Below are 23,842 nucleotides of genomic sequence, written 5' to 3' on the forward strand. Positions count from 1 at the left end.
AGCAAACCAAAAAAGAAATTTTAAGCGCAGCAGAGTAACCAGCGCACATACCTGTTAGCTCAGGTGAGTTTAAAAGGCTGCTGTTGATAACAAGGGCATTTGCTAAATAGATGGTGTGTGTGCAACAATATACTGAAAGGTCAATTATATTGTGCAGCTTATCTCACCACCTGTAGTTATTTAGGTGAAAGCTCCAAAATGCTTGCCTAATATGTCTGTTTATCCAAAAGGAAGTAAAAAGGGAGAGCTAGAAAGATAGCATTGCATCACATTACATGGCAATGCAATGCACAGTTGCTGAAGTTGAACCAAAATGAGCTTGTAATCTGGCTTCTGCAACTTTGAACATGAAAAATCCAATGAGGAGAAGAAAAGCAAAGCCAAAGAGTCCATCCCAAAATCCGACAAACAAGCAAAATGAACAAAAAACATTGAATTCAATTCTTTCTGATTTTAGAAACTGCATTAAAGAAGGGGTGCACCGGTCCTGGAGATACTGCAATACCAGGTCAATGCGTGGAGTGGACAGAGCAAGCTCTTTTTCCATCTCCCTGTTCTAAAAATCCATTTAATATATGGTCCCCAGATAGGGGACGTATCAGATATTAAACTGATAAGAACAGATACTACACTTGATCTTAGCCAAAAGGCCGAGAAGCGATAACCAGAATTGGTTTCAAACTACGGAGCCACCCAAGGATCCTGAAAAGTCCATTTGTGGAGATGAGCTCCTGGACTCCCGTTAAGAAGACATGTTGTCAACCTCTAGATCCCTTACATGCCTGCACTTTTCGGCTTGCTGCTGCTGCAATCCACGCGTTTTAGATCTGCATAACTCCACCTCTTTAAACACAGCACCTTCACCCCCTGCTGTTCCCACCCGCCTCAACACCGTTGGAAGGGAGGAGAACCAATTAAGGCGGGGGGTGGGGTGGAACGAGCAGCTGTCTACCCTTAGCAGGAGGGCTCCTGATTACATACCTCTCCTGCTGCTGCTGCTGCTGGCTGTCCAGCAGCAGACTGAAGGTGGCTGCTGCTGTGCACAGGTATATAAAGGCTCAGAGCCTATTATGACACGCGCAGCCAGCGTTCCATTGCCACATTCCATCTACTGCAGGCAGGATACCTGGCTGGCTGAATGTCGCTGAGAAGCTCACAGAGACCGCCATAAGCAACAGTTTAACAGAATGCCACAGACTAATCAACCAAACTTTTTGGGTTGGGTTCTCTTTTATAGTCTGCAGGCATTAAATGAAAGAAGTCAGTGTTCCAGCAGAAGGAGACAACGTTTCAGAAAAGGCATTGTAGCAAACCAAAAAAGAAATTTTAAGCGCAGCAGAGTAACCAGCGCACATACCTGTTAGCTCAGGTGAGTTTAAAAGGCTGCTGTTGATAACAAGGGCATTTGCTAAATAGATGGTGTGTGTGCAACAATATACTGAAAGGTCAATTATATTGTGCAGCTTATCTCACCACCTGTAGTTATTTAGGTGAAAGCTCCAAAATGCTTGCCTAATATGTCTGTTTATCCAAAAGGAAGTAAAAAGGGAGAGCTAGAAAGATAGCATTGCATCACATTACATGGCAATGCAATGCACAGTTGCTGAAGTTGAACCAAAATGAGCTTGTAATCTGGCTTCTGCAACTTTGAACATGAAAAATCCAATGAGGAGAAGAAAAGCAAAGCCAAAGAGTCCATCCCAAAATCCGACAAACAAGCAAAATGAACAAAAAACATTGAATTCAATTCTTTCTGATTTTAGAAACTGCATTAAAGAAGGGGTGCACCGGTCCTGGAGATACTGCAATACCAGGTCAATGCGTGGAGTGGACAGAGCAAGCTCTTTTTCCATCTCCCTGTTCTAAAAATCCATTTAATATATGGTCCCCAGATAGGGGACGTATCAGATATTAAACTGATAAGAACAGATTTTTTGATTGAATATATCTTTTATTAGCACAAAAAATAAGTTAACAGACAGTGTACAGTGCCGCAGCCCAGTACACACAGAATTCTACATCATATTTACATAGCATGAGGATACGACGCACTAACTAGACACATCACACCCCTATGCTACACAAAACACTCAATCTGAAAGAAAAAGCATGTCAATCAATACAGTACGACGAACCGTGATAAGGGATGGGGATTGGGAAAAAGGGGATGGGGAGGGGAAAATCACAGGCCCGAAGCTTTATTGAAAGACAAGACACATAAGGGGAGAGGGGGAGGAGGGGTTTAGTCCTCGTCCTCGTCCTCCGGACCGTCCATGATGGAATAGTCTCTGAGCAGGCTGTGGATCAGCCTGCGGCAGTCCTGGATGGACATCCTCTCCCTCCTCAAGATGAGCCGGTTCCTGGCGACCCAAACGGCATCCTTGAAGCAGTTCATAAGGCGCCAAGCCTCCTGGATGGCTCCGACGGTATGAACCCCAGGGAAGAGTCCGTAAAGCACAGAATGGTGCGATAGGCTCGCCCTGGGGACAGAGTTCCTCAGGTCGTCCTCAAGTGCAGTCAATAGGCGCTGTGCAAATCCGCAGTCCCAAAAAGTGTGCAAAGATGTTTCCTCCACGAAGGGGCACCTTGGGCAGTACCGGGTCTTGCACAGGTTCCGGGCATGCATGAATGACCGGACGGGCAGTCCGCCCTGAATCGCCATCCACGACAAGTCCTTGTGCCCGTTGGTCAGCCTGTCAGACGACACATTTGTCCACACAGTCTCCAGCGTGTCCTGGTGAAGTCCTGTGATGTTCTCCACGTCATCCTTGGCTCTGATTAGCTTGTGGATAGTTTTGGGCTTCCACAAGTCGGGCTTGAGTCCCTCCAGTTGATGCTCCCCCACAAATCGAACGACGTCTCCGTAGAACCATGGCGTCGTCCAGTTGTAGGGGAAGGAGCTGTCCCACTTGTCCCAGCCGAGTCGCCTCCAAAGAGGAAGCAGGAAGAAGCGAGACATGGACCTGCCCGCGGAGCCATTCTTGACTTGCAAAGTCCGGCGGACACAATCACACACAAAAGAGGATCGCAGGAGGGTGGGGATATCTGGAACGCCCTTCCCACCCTTGCGAGGCTCCTTGTACATGACGGCCCGCCTGACTCTGTCCATCTTGGATCCCCAGACAAAGTGAAACACTGTCCTGGTAATGGCCCTGCACACAGTGACGTGTGGGGGCCAGGCCTGCGCCGTGTACTGCAAGACGGGCAGGACCTCATTACGCAGGATGAGTGCCTTACCCTCACTGATAAGAACAGATACTACACTTGATCTTAGCCAAAAGGCCGAGAAGCGATAACCAGAATTGGTTTCAAACTACGGAGCCACCCAAGGATCCTGAAAAGTCCATTTGTGGAGATGAGCTCCTGGACTCCCGTTAAGAAGACATGTTGTCAACCTCTAGATCCCTTACATGCCTGCACTTTTCGGCTTGCTGCTGCTGCAATCCACGCGTTTTAGATCTGCATAACTCCACCTCTTTAAACACAGCACCTTCACCCCCTGCTGTTCCCACCCGCCTCAACACCGTTGGAAGGGAGGAGAACCAATTAAGGCGGGGGGTGGGGTGGAACGAGCAGCTGTCTACCCTTAGCAGGAGGGCTCCTGATTACATACCTCTCCTGCTGCTGCTGCTGCTGGCTGTCCAGCAGCAGACTGAAGGTGGCTGCTGCTGTGCACAGGTATATAAAGGCTCAGAGCCTATTATGACACGCGCAGCCAGCGTTCCATTGCCACATTCCATCTACTGCAGGCAGGATACCTGGCTGGCTGAATGTCGCTGAGAAGCTCACAGAGACCGCCATAAGCAACAGTTTAACAGAATGCCACAGACTAATCAACCAAACTTTTTGGGTTGGGTTCTCTTTTATAGTCTGCAGGCATTAAATGAAAGAAGTCAGTGTTCCAGCAGAGGGAGACAACGTTTCAGAAAAGGCATTGTAGCAAACCAAAAAAGAAATTTTAAGCGCAGCAGAGTAACCAGCGCACATACCTGTTAGCTCAGGTGAGTTTAAAAGGCTGCTGTTGATAACAAGGGCATTTGCTAAATAGATGGTGTGTGTGCAACAATATACTGAAAGGTCAATTATATTGTGCAGCTTATCTCACCACCTGTAGTTATTTAGGTGAAAGCTCCAAAATGCTTGCCTAATATGTCTGTTTATCCAAAAGGAAGTAAAAAGGGAGAGCTAGAAAGATAGCATTGCATCACATTACATGGCAATGCAATGCACAGTTGCTGAAGTTGAACCAAAATGAGCTTGTAATCTGGCCTCTGCAACTTTGAACATGAAAAATCCAATGAGGAGAAGAAAAGCAAAGCCAAAGAGTCCATCCCAAAATCCGACAAACAAGCAAAATGAACAAAAAACATTGAATTCAATTCTTTCTGATTTTAGAAACTGCATTAAAGAAGGGGTGCACCGGTCCTGGAGATACTGCAATACCAGGTCAATGCGTGGAGTGGACAGAGCAAGCTCTTTTTCCATCTCCCTGTTCTAAAAATCCATTTAATATATGGTCCCCAGATAGGGGACGTATCAGATATTAAACTGATAAGAACAGATACTACACTTGATCTTAGCCAAAAGGCCGAGAAGCGATAACCAGAATTGGTTTCAAACTACGGAGCCACCCAAGGATCCTGAAAAGTCCATTTGTGGAGATGAGCTCCTGGACTCCCGTTAAGAAGACATGTTGTCAACCTCTAGATCCCTTACATGCCTGCACTTTTCGGCTTGCTGCTGCTGCAATCCACGCGTTTTAGATCTGCATAACTCCACCTCTTTAAACACAGCACCTTCACCCCCTGCTGTTCCCACCCGCCTCAACACCGTTGGAAGGGAGGAGAACCAATTAAGGCGGGGGGTGGGGTGGAACGAGCAGCTGTCTACCCTTAGCAGGAGGGCTCCTGATTACATACCTCTCCTGCTGCTGCTGCTGCTGGCTGTCCAGCAGCAGACTGAAGGTGGCTGCTGCTGTGCACAGGTATATAAAGGCTCAGAGCCTATTATGACACGCGCAGCCAGCGTTCCATTGCCACATTCCATCTACTGCAGGCAGAATACCTGGCTGGCTGAATGTCGCTGAGAAGCTCACAGAGACCGCCATAAGCAACAGTTTAACAGAATGCCACAGACTAATCAACCAAACTTTTTGGGTTGGGTTCTCTTTTATAGTCTGCAGGCATTAAATGAAAGAAGTCAGTGTTCCAGCAGAAGGAGACAACGTTTCAGAAAAGGCATTGTAGCAAACCAAAAAAGAAATTTTAAGCGCAGCAGAGTAACCAGCGCACATACCTGTTAGCTCAGGTGAGTTTAAAAGGCTGCTGTTGATAACAAGGGCATTTGCTAAATAGATGGTGTGTGTGCAACAATATACTGAAAGGTCAATTATATTGTGCAGCTTATCTCACCACCTGTAGTTATTTAGGTGAAAGCTCCAAAATGCTTGCCTAATATGTCTGTTTATCCAAAAGGAAGTAAAAAGGGAGAGCTAGAAAGATAGCATTGCATCACATTACATGGCAATGCAATGCACAGTTGCTGAAGTTGAACCAAAATGAGCTTGTAATCTGGCTTCTGCAACTTTGAACATGAAAAATCCAATGAGGAGAAGAAAAGCAAAGCCAAAGAGTCCATCCCAAAATCCGACAAACAAGCAAAATGAACAAAAAACATTGAATTCAATTCTTTCTGATTTTAGAAACTGCATTAAAGAAGGGGTGCACCGGTCCTGGAGATACTGCAATACCAGGTCAATGCGTGGAGTGGACAGAGCAAGCTCTTTTTCCATCTCCCTGTTCTAAAAATCCATTTAATATATGGTCCCCAGATAGGGGACGTATCAGATATTAAACTGATAAGAACAGATACTACACTTGATCTTAGCCAAAAGGCCGAGAAGCGATAACCAGAATTGGTTTCAAACTACGGAGCCACCCAAGGATCCTGAAAAGTCCATTTGTGGAGATGAGCTCCTGGACTCCCGTTAAGAAGACATGTTGTCAACCTCTAGATCCCTTACATGCCTGCACTTTTCGGCTTGCTGCTGCTGCAATCCACGCGTTTTAGATCTGCATAACTCCACCTCTTTAAACACAGCACCTTCACCCCCTGCTGTTCCCACCCGCCTCAACACCGTTGGAAGGGAGGAGAACCAATTAAGGCGGGGGGTGGGGTGGAACGAGCAGCTGTCTACCCTTAGCAGGAGGGCTCCTGATTACATACCTCTCCTGCTGCTGCTGCTGCTGGCTGTCCAGCAGCAGACTGAAGGTGGCTGCTGCTGTGCACAGGTATATAAAGGCTCAGAGCCTATTATGACACGCGCAGCCAGCGTTCCATTGCCACATTCCATCTACTGCAGGCAGGATACCTGGCTGGCTGAATGTCGCTGAGAAGCTCACAGAGACCGCCATAAGCAACAGTTTAACAGAATGCCACAGACTAATCAACCAAACTTTTTGGGTTGGGTTCTCTTTTATAGTCTGCAGGCATTAAATGAAAGAAGTCAGTGTTCCAGCAGAAGGAGACAACGTTTCAGAAAAGGCATTGTAGCAAACCAAAAAAGAAATTTTAAGCGCAGCAGAGTAACCAGCGCACATACCTGTTAGCTCAGGTGAGTTTAAAAGGCTGCTGTTGATAACAAGGGCATTTGCTAAATAGATGGTGTGTGTGCAACAATATACTGAAAGGTCAATTATATTGTGCAGCTTATCTCACCACCTGTAGTTATTTAGGTGAAAGCTCCAAAATGCTTGCCTAATATGTCTGTTTATCCAAAAGGAAGTAAAAAGGGAGAGCTAGAAAGATAGCATTGCATCACATTACATGGCAATGCAATGCACAGTTGCTGAAGTTGAACCAAAATGAGCTTGTAATCTGGCTTCTGCAACTTTGAACATGAAAAATCCAATGAGGAGAAGAAAAGCAAAGCCAAAGAGTCCATCCCAAAATCCGACAAACAAGCAAAATGAACAAAAAACATTGAATTCAATTCTTTCTGATTTTAGAAACTGCATTAAAGAAGGGGTGCACCGGTCCTGGAGATACTGCAATACCAGGTCAATGCGTGGAGTGGACAGAGCAAGCTCTTTTTCCATCTCCCTGTTCTAAAAATCCATTTAATATATGGTCCCCAGATAGGGGACGTATCAGATATTAAACTGATAAGAACAGATACTACACTTGATCTTAGCCAAAAGGCCGAGAAGCGATAACCAGAATTGGTTTCAAACTACGGAGCCACCCAAGGATCCTGAAAAGTCCATTTGTGGAGATGAGCTCCTGGACTCCCGTTAAGAAGACATGTTGTCAACCTCTAGATCCCTTACATGCCTGCACTTTTCGGCTTGCTGCTGCTGCAATCCACGCGTTTTAGATCTGCATAACTCCACCTCTTTAAACACAGCACCTTCACCCCCTGCTGTTCCCACCCGCCTCAACACCGTTGGAAGGGAGGAGAACCAATTAAGGCGGGGGGTGGGGTGGAACGAGCAGCTGTCTACCCTTAGCAGGAGGGCTCCTGATTACATACCTCTCCTGCTGCTGCTGCTGCTGGCTGTCCAGCAGCAGACTGAAGGTGGCTGCTGCTGTGCACAGGTATATAAAGGCTCAGAGCCTAGTATGACACGCGCAGCCAGCGTTCCATTGCCACATTCCATCTACTGCAGGCAGGATACCTGGCTGGCTGAATGTCGCTGAGAAGCTCACAGAGACCGCCATAAGCAACAGTTTAACAGAATGCCACAGACTAATCAACCAAACTTTTTGGGTTGGGTTCTCTTTTATAGTCTGCAGGCATTAAATGAAAGAAGTCAGTGTTCCAGCAGAAGGAGACAACGTTTCAGAAAAGGCATTGTAGCAAACCAAAAAAGAAATTTTAAGCGCAGCAGAGTAACCAGCGCACATACCTGTTAGCTCAGGTGAGTTTAAAAGGCTGCTGTTGATAACAAGGGCATTTGCTAAATAGATGGTGTGTGTGCAACAATATACTGAAAGGTCAATTATATTGTGCAGCTTATCTCACCACCTGTAGTTATTTAGGTGAAAGCTCCAAAATGCTTGCCTAATATGTCTGTTTATCCAAAAGGAAGTAAAAAGGGAGAGCTAGAAAGATAGCATTGCATCACATTACATGGCAATGCAATGCACAGTTGCTGAAGTTGAACCAAAATGAGCTTGTAATCTGGCTTCTGCAACTTTGAACATGAAAAATCCAATGAGGAGAAGAAAAGCAAAGCCAAAGAGTCCATCCCAAAATCCGACAAACAAGCAAAATGAACAAAAAACATTGAATTCAATTCTTTCTGATTTTAGAAACTGCATTAAAGAAGGGGTGCACCGGTCCTGGAGATACTGCAATACCAGGTCAATGCGTGGAGTGGACAGAGCAAGCTCTTTTTCCATCTCCCTGTTCTAAAAATCCATTTAATATATGGTCCCCAGATAGGGGACGTATCAGATATTAAACTGATAAGAACAGATACTACACTTGATCTTAGCCAAAAGGCCGAGAAGCGATAACCAGAATTGGTTTCAAACTACGGAGCCACCCAAGGATCCTGAAAAGTCCATTTGTGGAGATGAGCTCCTGGACTCCCGTTAAGAAGACATGTTGTCAACCTCTAGATCCCTTACATGCCTGCACTTTTCGGCTTGCTGCTGCTGCAATCCACGCGTTTTAGATCTGCATAACTCCACCTCTTTAAACACAGCACCTTCACCCCCTGCTGTTCCCACCCGCCTCAACACCGTTGGAAGGGAGGAGAACCAATTAAGGCGGGGGGTGGGGTGGAACGACCAGCTGTCTACCCTTAGCAGGAGGGCTCCTGATTACATACCTCTCCTGCTGCTGCTGCTGCTGGCTGTCCAGCAGCAGACTGAAGGTGGCTGCTGCTGTGCACAGGTATATAAAGGCTCAGAGCCTATTATGACACGCGCAGCCAGCGTTCCATTGCCACATTCCATCTACTGCAGGCAGGATACCTGGCTGGCTGAATGTCGCTGAGAAGCTCACAGAGACCGCCATAAGCAACAGTTTAACAGAATGCCACAGACTAATCAACCAAACTTTTTGGGTTGGGTTCTCTTTTATAGTCTGCAGGCATTAAATGAAAGAAGTCAGTGTTCCAGCAGAAGGAGACAACGTTTCAGAAAAGGCATTGTAGCAAACCAAAAAAGAAATTTTAAGCGCAGCAGAGTAACCAGCGCACATACCTGTTAGCTCAGGTGAGTTTAAAAGGCTGCTGTTGATAACAAGGGCATTTGCTAAATAGATGGTGTGTGTGCAACAATATACTGAAAGGTCAATTATATTGTGCAGCTTATCTCACCACCTGTAGTTATTTAGGTGAAAGCTCCAAAATGCTTGCCTAATATGTCTGTTTATCCAAAAGGAAGTAAAAAGGGAGAGCTAGAAAGATAGCATTGCATCACATTACATGGCAATGCAATGCACAGTTGCTGAAGTTGAACCAAAATGAGCTTGTAATCTGGCTTCTGCAACTTTGAACATGAAAAATCCAATGAGGAGAAGAAAAGCAAAGCCAAAGAGTCCATCCCAAAATCCGACAAACAAGCAAAATGAACAAAAAACATTGAATTCAATTCTTTCTGATTTTAGAAACTGCATTAAAGAAGGGGTGCACCGGTCCTGGAGATACTGCAATACCAGGTCAATGCGTGGAGTGGACAGAGCAAGCTCTTTTTCCATCTCCCTGTTCTAAAAATCCATTTAATATATGGTCCCCAGATAGGGGACGTATCAGATATTAAACTGATAAGAACAGATACTACACTTGATCTTAGCCAAAAGGCCGAGAAGCGATAACCAGAATTGGTTTCAAACTACGGAGCCACCCAAGGATCCTGAAAAGTCCATTTGTGGAGATGAGCTCCTGGACTCCCGTTAAGAAGACATGTTGTCAACCTCTAGATCCCTTACATGCCTGCACTTTTCGGCTTGCTGCTGCTGCAATCCACGCGTTTTAGATCTGCATAACTCCACCTCTTTAAACACAGCACCTTCACCCCCTGCTGTTCCCACCCGCCTCAACACCGTTGGAAGGGAGGAGAACCAATTAAGGCGGGGGGTGGGGTGGAACGAGCAGCTGTCTACCCTAAGCAGGAGGGCTCCTGATTACATACCTCTCCTGCTGCTGCTGCTGCTGGCTGTCCAGCAGCAGACTGAAGGTGGCTGCTGCTGTGCACAGGTATATAAAGGCTCAGAGCCTATTATGACACGCGCAGCCAGCGTTCCATTGCCACATTCCATCTACTGCAGGCAGGATACCTGGCTGGCTGAATGTCGCTGAGAAGCTCACAGAGACCGCCATAAGCAACAGTTTAACAGAATGCCACAGACTAATCAACCAAACTTTTTGGGTTGGGTTCTCTTTTATAGTCTGCAGGCATTAAATGAAAGAAGTCAGTGTTCCAGCAGAAGGAGACAACGTTTCAGAAAAGGCATTGTAGCAAACCAAAAAAGAAATTTTAAGCGCAGCAGAGTAACCAGCGCACATACCTGTTAGCTCAGGTGAGTTTAAAAGGCTGCTGTTGATAACAAGGGCATTTGCTAAATAGATGGTGTGTGTGCAACAATATACTGAAAGGTCAATTATATTGTGCAGCTTATCTCACCACCTGTAGTTATTTAGGTGAAAGCTCCAAAATGCTTGCCTAATATGTCTGTTTATCCAAAAGGAAGTAAAAAGGGAGAGCTAGAAAGATAGCATTGCATCACATTACATGGCAATGCAATGCACAGTTGCTGAAGTTGAACCAAAATGAGCTTGTAATCTGGCTTCTGCAACTTTGAACATGAAAAATCCAATGAGGAGAAGAAAAGCAAAGCCAAAGAGTCCATCCCAAAATCCGACAAACAAGCAAAATGAACAAAAAACATTGAATTCAATTCTTTCTGATTTTAGAAACTGCATTAAAGAAGGGGTGCACCGGTCCTGGAGATACTGCAATACCAGGTCAATGCGTGGAGTGGACAGAGCAAGCTCTTTTTCCATCTCCCTGTTCTAAAAATCCATTTAATATATGGTCCCCAGATAGGGGACGTATCAGATATTAAACTGATAAGAACAGATACTACACTTGATCTTAGCCAAAAGGCCGAGAAGCGATAACCAGAATTGGTTTCAAACTACGGAGCCACCCAAGGATCCTGAAAAGTCCATTTGTGGAGATGAGCTCCTGGACTCCCGTTAAGAAGACATGTTGTCAACCTCTAGATCCCTTACATGCCTGCACTTTTCGGCTTGCTGCTGCTGCAATCCACGCGTTTTAGATCTGCATAACTCCACCTCTTTAAACACAGCACCTTCACCCCCTGCTGTTCCCACCCGCCTCAACACCGTTGGAAGGGAGGAGAACCAATTAAGGCGGGGGGTGGGGTGGAACGAGCAGCTGTCTACCCTTAGCAGGAGGGCTCCTGATTACATACCTCTCCTGCTGCTGCTGCTGCTGGCTGTCCAGCAGCAGACTGAAGGTGGCTGCTGCTGTGCACAGGTATATAAAGGCTCAGAGCCTATTATGACACGCGCAGCCAGCGTTCCATTGCCACATTCCATCTACTGCAGGCAGGATACCTGGCTGGCTGAATGTCGCTGAGAAGCTCACAGAGACCGCCATAAGCAACAGTTTAACAGAATGCCACAGACTAATCAACCAAACTTTTTGGGTTGGGTTCTCTTTTATAGTCTGCAGGCATTAAATGAAAGAAGTCAGTGTTCCAGCAGAAGGAGACAACGTTTCAGAAAAGGCATTGTAGCAAACCAAAAAAGAAATTTTAAGCGCAGCAGAGTAACCAGCGCACATACCTGTTAGCTCAGGTGAGTTTAAAAGGCTGCTGTTGATAACAAGGGCATTTGCTAAATAGATGGTGTGTGTGCAACAATATACTGAAAGGTCAATTATATTGTGCAGCTTATCTCACCACCTGTAGTTATTTAGGTGAAAGCTCCAAAATGCTTGCCTAATATGTCTGTTTATCCAAAAGGAAGTAAAAAGGGAGAGCTAGAAAGATAGCATTGCATCACATTACATGGCAATGCAATGCACAGTTGCTGAAGTTGAACCAAAATGAGCTTGTAATCTGGCTTCTGCAACTTTGAACATGAAAAATCCAATGAGGAGAAGAAAAGCAAAGCCAAAGAGTCCATCCCAAAATCCGACAAACAAGCAAAATGAACAAAAAACATTGAATTCAATTCTTTCTGATTTTAGAAACTGCATTAAAGAAGGGGTGCACCGGTCCTGGAGATACTGCAATACCAGGTCAATGCGTGGAGTGGACAGAGCAAGCTCTTTTTCCATCTCCCTGTTCTAAAAATCCATTTAATATATGGTCCCCAGATAGGGGACGTATCAGATATTAAACTGATAAGAACAGATACTACACTTGATCTTAGCCAAAAGGCCGAGAAGCGATAACCAGAATTGGTTTCAAACTACGGAGCCACCCAAGGATCCTGAAAAGTCCATTTGTGGAGATGAGCTCCTGGACTCCCGTTAAGAAGACATGTTGTCAACCTCTAGATCCCTTACATGCCTGCACTTTTCGGCTTGCTGCTGCTGCAATCCACGCGTTTTAGATCTGCATAACTCCACCTCTTTAAACACAGCACCTTCACCCCCTGCTGTTCCCACCCGCCTCAACACCGTTGGAAGGGAGGAGAACCAATTAAGGCGGGGGGTGGGGTGGAACGAGCAGCTGTCTACCCTTAGCAGGAGGGCTCCTGATTACATACCTCTCCTGCTGCTGCTGCTGCTGGCTGTCCAGCAGCAGACTGAAGGTGGCTGCTGCTGTGCACAGGTATATAAAGGCTCAGAGCCTATTATGACACGCGCAGCCAGCGTTCCATTGCCACATTCCATCTACTGCAGGCAGGATACCTGGCTGGCTGAATGTCGCTGAGAAGCTCACAGAGACCGCCATAAGCGACAGTTTAACAGAATGCCACAGACTAATCAACCAAACTTTTTGGGTTGGGTTCTCTTTTATAGTCTGCAGGCATTAAATGAAAGAAGTCAGTGTTCCAGCAGAAGGAGACAACGTTTCAGAAAAGGCATTGTAGCAAACCAAAAAAGAAATTTTAAGCGCAGCAGAGTAACCAGCGCACATACCTGTTAGCTCAGGTGAGTTTAAAAGGCTGCTGTTGATAACAAGGGCATTTGCTAAATAGATGGTGTGTGTGCAACAATATACTGAAAGGTCAATTATATTGTGCAGCTTATCTCACCACCTGTAGTTATTTAGGTGAAAGCTCCAAAATGCTTGCCTAATATGTCTGTTTATCCAAAAGGAAGTAAAAAGGGAGAGCTAGAAAGATAGCATTGCATCACATTACATGGCAATGCAATGCACAGTTGCTGAAGTTGAACCAAAATGAGCTTGTAATCTGGCTTCTGCAACTTTGAACATGAAAAATCCAATGAGGAGAAGAAAAGCAAAGCCAAAGAGTCCATCCCAAAATCCGACAAACAAGCAAAATGAACAAAAAACATTGAATTCAATTCTTTCTGATTTTAGAAACTGCATTAAAGAAGGGGTGCACCGGTCCTGGAGATACTGCAATACCAGGTCAATGCGTGGAGTGGACAGAGCAAGCTCTTTTTCCATCTCCCTGTTCTAAAAATCCATTTAATATATGGTCCCCAGATAGGGGACGTATCAGATATTAAACTGATAAGAACAGATACTACACTTGATCTTAGCCAAAAGGCCGAGAAGCGATAACCAGAATTGGTTTCAAACTACGGAGCCACCCAAGGATCCTGAAAAGTCCATTTGTGGAGATGAGCTCCTGGACTCCCGTTAAGAAGACATGTTGTCAACCTCTAGATCCCTTACATGCCTGCACTTTTCGGCTTGCTGCTGCTGCAATCCACGCGTTTTAGATCTGCATAACTCCACCTCTTTAAACACAGCACCTTCACCCCCTGCTGTTCCCACCCGCCTCAACACCGTTGGAAGGGAGGAGAACCAATTAAGGCGGGGGGTGGGGTGGAACGAGCAGCTGTCTACCCTTAGCAGGAGGGCTCCTGATTACATACCTCTCCTGCTGCTGCTGCTGCTGGCTGTCCAGCAGCAGACTGAAGGTGGCTGCTGCTGTGCACAGGTATATAAAGGCTCAGAGCCTATTATGACACGCGCAGCCAGCGTTCCATTGCCACATTCCATCTACTGCAGGCAGGATACCTGGCTGGCTGAATGTCGCTGAGAAGCTCACAGAGACCGCCATAAGCAACAGTTTAACAGAATGCCACAGACTAATCAACCAAACTTTTTGGGTTGGGTTCTCTTTTATAGTCTGCAGGCATTAAATGAAAGAAGTCAGTGTTCCAGCAGAAGGAGACAACGTTTCAGAAAAGGCATTGTAGCAAACCAAAAAAGAAATTTTAAGCGCAGCAGAGTAACCAGCGCACATACCTGTTAGCTCAGGTGAGTTTAAAAGGCTGCTGTTGATAACAAGGGCATTTGCTAAATAGATGGTGTGTGTGCAACAATATACTGAAAGGTCAATTATATTGTGCAGCTTATCTCACCACCTGTAGTTATTTAGGTGAAAGCTCCAAAATGCTTGCCTAATATGTCTGTTTATCCAAAAGGAAGTAAAAAGGGAGAGCTAGAAAGATAGCATTGCATCACATTACATGGCAATGCAATGCACAGTTGCTGAAGTTGAACCAAAATGAGCTTGTAATCTGGCTTCTGCAACTTTGAACATGAAAAATCCAATGAGGAGAAGAAAAGCAAAGCCAAAGAGTCCATCCCAAAATCCGACAAACAAGCAAAATGAACAAAAAACATTGAATTCAATTCTTTCTGATTTTAGAAACTGCATTAAAGAAGGGGTGCACCGGTCCTGGAGATACTGCAATACCAGGTCAATGCGTGGAGTGGACAGAGCAAGCTCTTTTTCCATCTCCCTGTTCTAAAAATCCATTTAATATATGGTCCCCAGATAGGGGACGTATCAGATATTAAACTGATAAGAACAGATACTACACTTGATCTTAGCCAAAAGGCCGAGAAGCGATAACCAGAATTGGTTTCAAACTACGGAGCCACCCAAGGATCCTGAAAAGTCCATTTGTGGAGATGAGCTCCTGGACTCCCGTTAAGAAGACATGTTGTCAACCTCTAGATCCCTTACATGCCTGCACTTTTCGGCTTGCTGCTGCTGCAATCCACGCGTTTTAGATCTGCATAACTCCACCTCTTTAAACACAGCACCTTCACCCCCTGCTGTTCCCACCCGCCTCAACACCGTTGGAAGGGAGGAGAACCAATTAAGGCGGGGGGTGGGGTGGAACGAGCAGCTGTCTACCCTTAGCAGGAGGGCTCCTGATTACATACCTCTCCTGCTGCTGCTGCTGCTGGCTGTCCAGCAGCAGACTGAAGGTGGCTGCTGCTGTGCACAGGTATATAAAGGCTCAGAGCCTATTATGACACGCGCAGCCAGCGTTCCATTGCCACATTCCATCTACTGCAGGCAGGATACCTGGCTGGCTGAATGTCGCTGAGAAGCTCACAGAGACCGCCATAAGCAACAGTTTAACAGAATGCCACAGACTAATCAACCAAACTTTTTGGGTTGGGTTCTCTTTTATAGTCTGCAGGCATTAAATGAAAGAAGTCAGTGTTCCAGCAGAAGGAGACAACGTTTCAGAAAAGGCATTGTAGCAAACCAAAAAAGAAATTTTAAGCGCAGCAGAGTAACCAGCGCACATACCTGTTAGCTCAGGTGAGTTTAAAAGGCTGCTGTTGATAACAAGGGCATTTGCTAAATAGATGGTGTGTGTGCAACAATATACTGAAAGGTCAATTATATTGTGCAGCTTATCTCACCACCTGTAGTTATTTAGGTGAAAGCTCCAAAATGCTTGCCTAATATGTCTGTTTATCCAAAAGGAAGTAAAAAGGGAGAGCTAGAAAGATAGCATTGCATCACATTACATGGCAATGCAATGCACAGTTGCTGAAGTTGAACCAAAATGAGCTTGTAATCTGGCTTCTGCAACTTTGAACATGAAAAATCCAATGAGGAGAAGAAAAGCAAAGCCAAAGAGTCCATCCCAAAATCCGACAAACAAGCAAAATGAACAAAAAACATTGAATTCAATTCTTTCTGATTTTAGAAACTGCATTAAAGAAGGGGTGCACCGGTCCTGGAGATACTGCAATACCAGGTCAATGCGTGGAGTGGACAGAGCAAGCTCTTTTTCCATCTCCCTGTTCTAAAAATCCATTTAATATATGGTCCCCAGATAGGGGACGTATCAGATATTAAACTGATAAGAACAGATACTACACTTGATCTTAGCCAAAAGGCCGAGAAGCGATAACCAGAATTGGTTTCAAACTACGGAGCCACCCAAGGATCCTGAAAAGTCCATTTGTGGAGATGAGCTCCTGGACTCCCGTTAAGAAGACATGTTGTCAACCTCTAGATCCCTTACATGCCTGCACTTTTCGGCTTGCTGCTGCTGCAATCCACGCGTTTTAGATCTGCATAACTCCACCTCTTTAAACACAGCACCTTCACCCCCTGCTGTTCCCACCCGCCTCAACACCGTTGGAAGGGAGGAGAACCAATTAAGGCGGGGGGTGGGGTGGAACGAGCAGCTGTCTACCCTTAGCAGGAGGGCTCCTGATTACATACCTCTCCTGCTGCTGCTGCTGGCTGTCCAGCAGCAGACTGAAGGTGGCTGCTGCTGTGCACAGGTATATAAAGGCTCAGAGCCTATTATGACACGCGCAGCCAGCGTTCCATTGCCACATTCCATCTACTGCAGGCAGGATACCTGGCTGGCTGAATGTCGCTGAGAAGCTCACAGAGACCGCCATAAGCAACAGTTTAACAGAATGCCACAGACTAATCAACCAAACTTTTTGGGTTGGGTTCTCTTTTATAGTCTGCAGGCATTAAATGAAAGAAGTCAGTGTTCCAGCAGAAGGAGACAACGTTTCAGAAAAGGCATTGTAGCAAACCAAAAAAGAAATTTTAAGCGCAGCAGAGTAACCAGCGCACATACCTGTTAGCTCAGGTGAGTTTAAAAGGCTGCTGTTGATAACAAGGGCATTTGCTAAATAGATGGTGTGTGTGCAACAATATACTGAAAGGTCAATTATATTGTGCAGCTTATCTCACCACCTGTAGTTATTTAGGTGAAAGCTCCAAAATGCTTGCCTAATATGTCTGTTTATCCAAAAGGAAGTAAAAAGGGAGAGCTAGAAAGATAGCATTGCATCACATTACATGGCAATGCAATGCACAGTTGCTGAAGTTGAACCAAAATGAGCTTGTAATCTGGCTTCTGCAACTTTGAACATGAAAAATCCAATGAGGAGAAGAAAAGCAAAGCCAAAGAGTCCATCCCAAAATCCGACAAACAAGCAAAATGAACAAAAAACATTGAATTCAATTCTTTCTGATTTTAGAAACTGCATTAAAGAAGGGGTGCACCGGTCCTGGAGATACTGCAATACCAGGTCAATGCGTGGAGTGGACAGAGCAAGCTCTTTTTCCATCTCCCTGTTCTAAAAATCCATTTAATATATGGTCCCCAGATAGGGGACGTATCAGATATTAAACTGATAAGAACAGATACTACACTTGATCTTAGCCAAAAGGCCGAGAAGCGATAACCAGAATTGGTTTCAAACTACGGAGCCACCCAAGGATCCTGAAAAGTCCATTTGTGGAGATGAGCTCCTGGACTCCCGTTAAGAAGACATGTTGTCAACCTCTAGATCCCTTACATGCCTGCACTTTTCGGCTTGCTGCTGCTGCAATCCACGCGTTTTAGATCTGCATAACTCCACCTCTTTAAACACAGCACCTTCACCCCCTGCTGTTCCCACCCGCCTCAACACCGTTGGAAGGGAGGAGAACCAATTAAGGCGGGGGGTGGGGTGGAACGAGCAGCTGTCTACCCTTAGCAGGAGGGCTCCTGATTACATACCTCTCCTGCTGCTGCTGCTGCTGGCTGTCCAGCAGCAGACTGAAGGTGGCTGCTGCTGTGCACAGGTATATAAAGGCTCAGAGCCTATTATGACACGCGCAGCCAGCGTTCCATTGCCACATTCCATCTACTGCAGGCAGGATACCTGGCTGGCTGAATGTCGCTGAGAAGCTCACAGAGACCGCCATAAGCAACAGTTTAACAAAATGCCACAGACTAATCAACCAAACTTTTTGGGTTGGGTTCTCTTTTATAGTCTGCAGGCATTAAATGAAAGAAGTCAGTGTTCCAGCAGAAGGAGACAACGTTTCAGAAAAGGCATTGTAGCAAACCAAAAAAGAAATTTTAAGCGCAGCAGAGTAACCAGCGCACATACCTGTTAGCTCAGGTGAGTTTAAAAGGCTGCTGTTGATAACAAGGGCATTTGCTAAATAGATGGTGTGTGTGCAACAATATACTGAAAGGTCAATTATATTGTGCAGCTTATCTCACCACCTGTAGTTATTTAGGTGAAAGCTCCAAAATGCTTGCCTAATATGTCTGTTTATCCAAAAGGAAGTAAAAAGGGAGAGCTAGAAAGATAGCATTGCATCACATTACATGGCAATGCAATGCACAGTTGCTGAAGTTGAACCAAAATGAGCTTGTAATCTGGCTTCTGCAACTTTGAACATGAAAAATCCAATGAGGAGAAGAAAAGCAAAGCCAAAGAGTCCATCCCAAAATCCGACAAACAAGCAAAATGAACAAAAAACATTGAATTCAATTCTTTCTGATTTTAGAAACTGCATTAAAGAAGGGGTGCACCGGTCCTGGAGATACTGCAATACCAGGTCAATGCGTGGAGTGGACAGAGCAAGCTCTTTTTCCATCTCCCTGTTCTAAAAATCCATTTAATATATGGTCCCCAGATAGGGGACGTATCAGATATTAAACTGATAAGAACAGATACTACACTTGATCTTAGCCAAAAGGCCGAGAAGCGATAACCAGAATTGGTTTCAAACTACGGAGCCACCCAAGGATCCTGAAAAGTCCATTTGTGGAGATGAGCTCCTGGACTCCCGTTAAGAAGACATGTTGTCAACCTCTAGATCCCTTACATGCCTGCACTTTTCGGCTTGCTGCTGCTGCAATCCACGCGTTTTAGATCTGCATAACTCCACCTCTTTAAACACAGCACCTTCACCCCCTGCTGTTCCCACCCGCCTCAACACCGTTGGAAGGGAGGAGAACCAATTAAGGCGGGGGGTGGGGTGGAACGAGCAGCTGTCTACCCTTAGCAGGAGGGCTCCTGATTACATACCTCTCCTGCTGCTGCTGCTGCTGGCTGTCCAGCAGCAGACTGAAGGTGGCTGCTGCTGTGCACAGGTATATAAAGGCTCAGAGCCTATTATGACACGCGCAGCCAGCGTTCCATTGCCACATTCCATCTACTGCAGGCAGGATACCTGGCTGGCTGAATGTCGCTGAGAAGCTCACAGAGACCGCCATAAGCAACAGTTTAACAGAATGCCACAGACTAATCAACCAAACTTTTTGGGTTGGGTTCTCTTTTATAGTCTGCAGGCATTAAATGAAAGAAGTCAGTGTTCCAGCAGAAGGAGACAACGTTTCAGAAAAGGCATTGTAGCAAACCAAAAAAGAAATTTTAAGCGCAGCAGAGTAACCAGCGCACATACCTGTTAGCTCAGGTGAGTTTAAAAGGCTGCTGTTGATAACAAGGGCATTTGCTAAATAGATGGTGTGTGTGCAACAATATACTGAAAGGTCAATTATATTGTGCAGCTTATCTCACCACCTGTAGTTATTTAGGTGAAAGCTCCAAAATGCTTGCCTAATATGTCTGTTTATCCAAAAGGAAGTAAAAAGGGAGAGCTAGAAAGATAGCATTGCATCACATTACATGGCAATGCAATGCACAGTTGCTGAAGTTGAACCAAAATGAGCTTGTAATCTGGCTTCTGCAACTTTGAACATGAAAAATCCAATGAGGAGAAGAAAAGCAAAGCCAAAGAGTCCATCCCAAAATCCGACAAACAAGCAAAATGAACAAAAAACATTGAATTCAATTCTTTCTGATTTTAGAAACTGCATTAAAGAAGGGGTGCACCGGTCCTGGAGATACTGCAATACCAGGTCAATGCGTGGAGTGGACAGAGCAAGCTCTTTTTCCATCTCCCTGTTCTAAAAATCCATTTAATATATGGTCCCCAGATAGGGGACGTATCAGATATTAAACTGATAAGAACAGATCAGGTTTCAACATATTTTATTATGTGCGTAAAAGATGGTTTACAATCAAAAACAGCAACACAAACAATACATTAATAAAACACAGAATTCCACCCATAAAAACCCCATATACGATTAGCATCCCTCCTCCCAATACATTTGACATCCCTCAAGTAATAAATATACATCTGACTAAAAGCAATTTTAAGACAATCCTTCACAGAAATAGCATCACGTTTAAAAAGTAAAATATTGCGTGCCTTCCAAAGGGCGTCTTTAAAACAGTTGATCATACACCAACATATACAATTCTGTTGAGGGGTCGGACATTTAAAAAGGCCATATAAAACATATTCATGGTTAAAATCTCTTAAACCGCAAGTCCATTTTAAAAGAATCCCAACTTTGTGCCAAAGTTCCTGTGCAAATGGGCAATTCCACATAAGGTGCAAGGTGGTTTCGTCATTAACACATGAGTCTCTGGGGCATTTTGCTCTGGCCACCAGGCCTCTCCTGTGTTGAAACTCTCTGGTGGGGAGGCACTGGTGGACCACCATCCATGCGATGTCCTTATGTCCATTTGCTAAGAATTTCCCGAAGACATTCTTCCAAACTTGCTTCGATCTCTCTTCTGAGAAATTTACTATGGGGGTCACATCTTCATTCCTCCTCAGAAAAGATAAAAGCTTCTTGCGGTCTTTAAAAATGTCCATATTAAAATCACCAAGGCTATAAAATCGAACAGTCTTTTCTAAGATTGCTTGGTGTTTGGGGGGGCATAGTAAAACAGGGGAATTCAACGACAACTTAAACCATCTTTTAAAAATCATCCCACAAGTATATTTTAAAAAATAACTTAGCGCACTATTACCATTAAAATGTTTGAAACAAAAGCAGAAATAATTTAAATACAAATAAATATGTAAGTCGGGGACATCCCTTCCGCCGTTCATTTTATTCTTCCTCATTATTTCTCGCCTTAATTTTTCCATTTTGGAGTTCCATAAAAACATAAAGATCATCCTAGTCATTTTTTTAATTAAAACATCAGAGTGGGGGTACACCATAGCTATATACAGTATGAGGGGTAACAACACTGATTTTATAATTAAAATTTTCCCCTCCATTGTTAGGGACCTCAAACCCCAAAATGATATTTTCTTTGACATTTTTTCTATGACATTCTCCCAGCTTTGAGTTCCCACATTCTCCTCGTTAAAAACAACTCCAAGAATTTTTACATTGTCTCGTTTTATAGTGAGCTGCGGGAGTTGGGCGGTGTCCCAGGATCCCAAAGTCAGACATTCAGATTTATTTAAATTAAGTTTAAACCCGGATGCCTGGGAAAAAAATTCAATGCGCAACACCGCCCTCCGGAGGGAAGCAGGGTCCACGCACACAACCGTCACGTCATCCATGTAGCCAAAGACTCTCACATCACTGCCACCTCCGCCAGGAACAGGAACCCCTCTAATCACTTTGTCTTTCCTTATTGCGCTCAGCAGGGGCTCCATGGCGCAGATGAACAGGATGGGCGACAAGGGGCATCCCTGCTTCACTCCGGACTCAAGGGGAACTCCATCTGTTAAAAAGCCATTAAGAGAAATTTGACTAAAACAATTTTTATATAAAATCTTAATACAATTTAAAAGCATATTAGGGATACCCATTCTTTTTAAAACTCTAAAAAGAAATCTATGAGAGACTCTATCGAAAGCTTTTTCAAAATCTAGGGCTAAAAGAGCTACATTTTGACCCCGGTCTCTGGAATACCAAATTACATCCCTTAATACGTTTAAAACCTCTGAAATACTTCTGCCTGGTACACTACAAACCTGCTCAGGCTGGATTAGTTTGGCAATGACATTCCTGAGCCGGTTTGCAACCACCTTAGCAAGTACCTTGTAATCAACGTTTAGGAGAGTTATGGGTCTCCAATTCGCTAGAGCACTGCGATCACCTTTTTTATATATCAAAGACACCACTCCTCTCCTCCACGAAAATGGCAACTGTTCAGAAATAAAAACTTCTTTAAAAAGCATAAAAAGGTCCTCTTTTAAAATGTCCCAAAAAGTAAGGTAAAATTCTACAGGTAGTCCGTCACACCCAGGTGCTTTACCCTTAGAGAAACTTTTAAAAACATAAAATAATTCCTCTAAAACAATATCGCGTTCTAAAAACTCCTGGTCTGTAAAATTTAACTTAAAATCGAGATCATTAAGAGCATCAGATAAAAAGGACTCATCTATACACTTTTTACTAAAAAGATGCTTATAAAAGTTAAAAGTAGCATTCAACATTCCCTGCATAGATGTTTCACCCTCTAGATTTGTGATCACTTCTCTTTTATCCATGACTTTTTTGAAGAAGAAGCGAGAGCACTTCTCCCCCTCCTCCAAGTGCTGCACTCTAGAGTTAAAAATAATCTCTTTCCCCTTTGTGTCTATGCAGTTCTGGATTTCAGTTTTTAGGCTAGCAATATCATCTCCCACCTCCACCCCTAGCTCTTTGAATTTAAAAAGTGTTTGTAGTTTGGTGTTAAGATCACTAAAACATCTTTTTTTCTCTCTAGCTTTACGTCTCCCTGCTTTTATAAAAAACATTCTGACTTTTTTTTTCAAATTTTCCCACCAGGTTACCATAGGGGCATCAGAAGGTTTTTGTCGCCGCCAGGCTTGATAGGCTTTACCAAAGTCTTGTCGAATCAGAGGGTCCTCCAGCAGGTAAGTACTTAGACGCCAGAGGCCCCTGTTGACCCTCTGTTCATCCCGGTATTCTAGGTGCACCTCCAAGCCCTTATGGTCAGAAAATATATTTGATGTTAAAACACATTTTACAGGGTTAAAATCATCTGATAGGAAAATAAAATCGATCCTGGAGGACACCCCTCTTCCGGACCACGTATAACCAGGGTCCGTCGGCAGGAGTGACCTCCACGCATCGCATAATTTAAAATCAGTTATAAAATCTTTCAATAGATGACATGACTTATCCAATTTGCGTAAAGGGTCACCCCCCGCTCGTTGTTCACTAGCACAAAGACAATTAAAATCACCCCCTACGATCAGGGGAGATGACCCAGTACAGTACAATGGCAATATCCCAAATAAATTAATTCTCTCTTGCTTATCAGGGGGAGCATAAATATTCATTACACGTAGGGTAAAACCATTAAATTTAAAATGCACTAAAACCACTCTGCCTGGTACTATTTCTGTGACAGCATTTACAGTAATATTTCTCCCACGACAGAGGAAGCCCACCCCCGCTGACTTGTTGTCATTGGAGCCAGACCAGATGGAGGGCCCCAGTCTCCAATCTGTCTTGATGTCATTATAATTTAGTGCATGTTGTATCCCGCATTCCTGTAATAAACAAATGTCAAAGTCAGCGGTTTCTAAATACTTGAATAGAGCAGCCCTACGAACTGGGCTCTTTAATGACCTCACATTCAGTGAGACAAGTCTTAATGTCGGCATTCATAGGTCAGGGTGGTGGATCTTCCATGAGGACACCTGACTCAAAGCCCTGTATGTCAAATTGCTCCAGGACATCCGGGCTAGAGGACCCAAACGACTCGATATTCTGTGAGCCGGCGGTTGCCCCCTCGTAGGTCACGGTTCCCAGCCAC

The 23,842-nt window shown here is 44.6% G+C and overlaps 15 non-coding genes and 1 pseudogene across 15 annotated transcripts; all 16 read right to left on the bottom strand.

Annotated features, from left to right (window-relative positions):
* Positions 1 to 471: 471 nt before the first annotated feature.
* Positions 472 to 662, bottom strand: LOC141235975 (U2 spliceosomal RNA). The gene has a single exon (XR_012301674.1). It is a non-coding gene; the product is annotated as a U2 spliceosomal RNA (small nuclear RNA).
* A 1,115-nt stretch (positions 663 to 1,777) lies between these two features.
* LOC141236334 (U2 spliceosomal RNA) lies at positions 1,778 to 1,970 on the bottom strand. Its single transcript, XR_012302019.1, has one exon. It is a non-coding gene; the product is annotated as a U2 spliceosomal RNA (small nuclear RNA).
* A 1,170-nt stretch (positions 1,971 to 3,140) lies between these two features.
* On the bottom strand, positions 3,141 to 3,294 carry LOC141236379 (U2 spliceosomal RNA; annotated as a pseudogene).
* Positions 3,295 to 4,409: 1,115 nt separating this feature from the next.
* On the bottom strand, positions 4,410 to 4,600 carry LOC141235977 (U2 spliceosomal RNA). Its single transcript, XR_012301676.1, has one exon. It is a non-coding gene; the product is annotated as a U2 spliceosomal RNA (small nuclear RNA).
* Positions 4,601 to 5,715: 1,115 nt separating this feature from the next.
* Positions 5,716 to 5,906, bottom strand: LOC141235978 (U2 spliceosomal RNA). The gene has a single exon (XR_012301677.1). It is a non-coding gene; the product is annotated as a U2 spliceosomal RNA (small nuclear RNA).
* Positions 5,907 to 7,021: 1,115 nt separating this feature from the next.
* On the bottom strand, positions 7,022 to 7,212 carry LOC141235979 (U2 spliceosomal RNA). The gene has a single exon (XR_012301678.1). It is a non-coding gene; the product is annotated as a U2 spliceosomal RNA (small nuclear RNA).
* A 1,115-nt stretch (positions 7,213 to 8,327) lies between these two features.
* On the bottom strand, positions 8,328 to 8,518 carry LOC141235980 (U2 spliceosomal RNA). Its single transcript, XR_012301679.1, has one exon. It is a non-coding gene; the product is annotated as a U2 spliceosomal RNA (small nuclear RNA).
* Positions 8,519 to 9,633: 1,115 nt separating this feature from the next.
* Positions 9,634 to 9,824, bottom strand: LOC141235981 (U2 spliceosomal RNA). The gene has a single exon (XR_012301680.1). It is a non-coding gene; the product is annotated as a U2 spliceosomal RNA (small nuclear RNA).
* Positions 9,825 to 10,939: 1,115 nt separating this feature from the next.
* On the bottom strand, positions 10,940 to 11,130 carry LOC141235983 (U2 spliceosomal RNA). Its single transcript, XR_012301682.1, has one exon. It is a non-coding gene; the product is annotated as a U2 spliceosomal RNA (small nuclear RNA).
* Positions 11,131 to 12,245: 1,115 nt separating this feature from the next.
* Positions 12,246 to 12,436, bottom strand: LOC141235984 (U2 spliceosomal RNA). Its single transcript, XR_012301683.1, has one exon. It is a non-coding gene; the product is annotated as a U2 spliceosomal RNA (small nuclear RNA).
* A 1,115-nt stretch (positions 12,437 to 13,551) lies between these two features.
* Positions 13,552 to 13,742, bottom strand: LOC141235985 (U2 spliceosomal RNA). Its single transcript, XR_012301684.1, has one exon. It is a non-coding gene; the product is annotated as a U2 spliceosomal RNA (small nuclear RNA).
* Positions 13,743 to 14,857: 1,115 nt separating this feature from the next.
* LOC141235986 (U2 spliceosomal RNA) lies at positions 14,858 to 15,048 on the bottom strand. Its single transcript, XR_012301685.1, has one exon. It is a non-coding gene; the product is annotated as a U2 spliceosomal RNA (small nuclear RNA).
* A 1,115-nt stretch (positions 15,049 to 16,163) lies between these two features.
* Positions 16,164 to 16,354, bottom strand: LOC141235987 (U2 spliceosomal RNA). Its single transcript, XR_012301686.1, has one exon. It is a non-coding gene; the product is annotated as a U2 spliceosomal RNA (small nuclear RNA).
* Positions 16,355 to 17,466: 1,112 nt separating this feature from the next.
* On the bottom strand, positions 17,467 to 17,657 carry LOC141235989 (U2 spliceosomal RNA). The gene has a single exon (XR_012301688.1). It is a non-coding gene; the product is annotated as a U2 spliceosomal RNA (small nuclear RNA).
* A 1,115-nt stretch (positions 17,658 to 18,772) lies between these two features.
* On the bottom strand, positions 18,773 to 18,963 carry LOC141235990 (U2 spliceosomal RNA). Its single transcript, XR_012301689.1, has one exon. It is a non-coding gene; the product is annotated as a U2 spliceosomal RNA (small nuclear RNA).
* A 1,115-nt stretch (positions 18,964 to 20,078) lies between these two features.
* LOC141236355 (U2 spliceosomal RNA) lies at positions 20,079 to 20,268 on the bottom strand. Its single transcript, XR_012302030.1, has one exon. It is a non-coding gene; the product is annotated as a U2 spliceosomal RNA (small nuclear RNA).
* Positions 20,269 to 23,842: the final 3,574 nt, after the last annotated feature.

The sequence above is a fragment of the Phyllobates terribilis genome, unplaced genomic scaffold (genome assembly GCF_046119375.1).
Source record: "Phyllobates terribilis strain yellow unplaced genomic scaffold, ASM4611937v1 Scaffold_693__1_contigs__length_808095, whole genome shotgun sequence".
Classification (NCBI taxonomy): Eukaryota; Metazoa; Chordata; class Amphibia; order Anura; family Dendrobatidae; genus Phyllobates; species Phyllobates terribilis.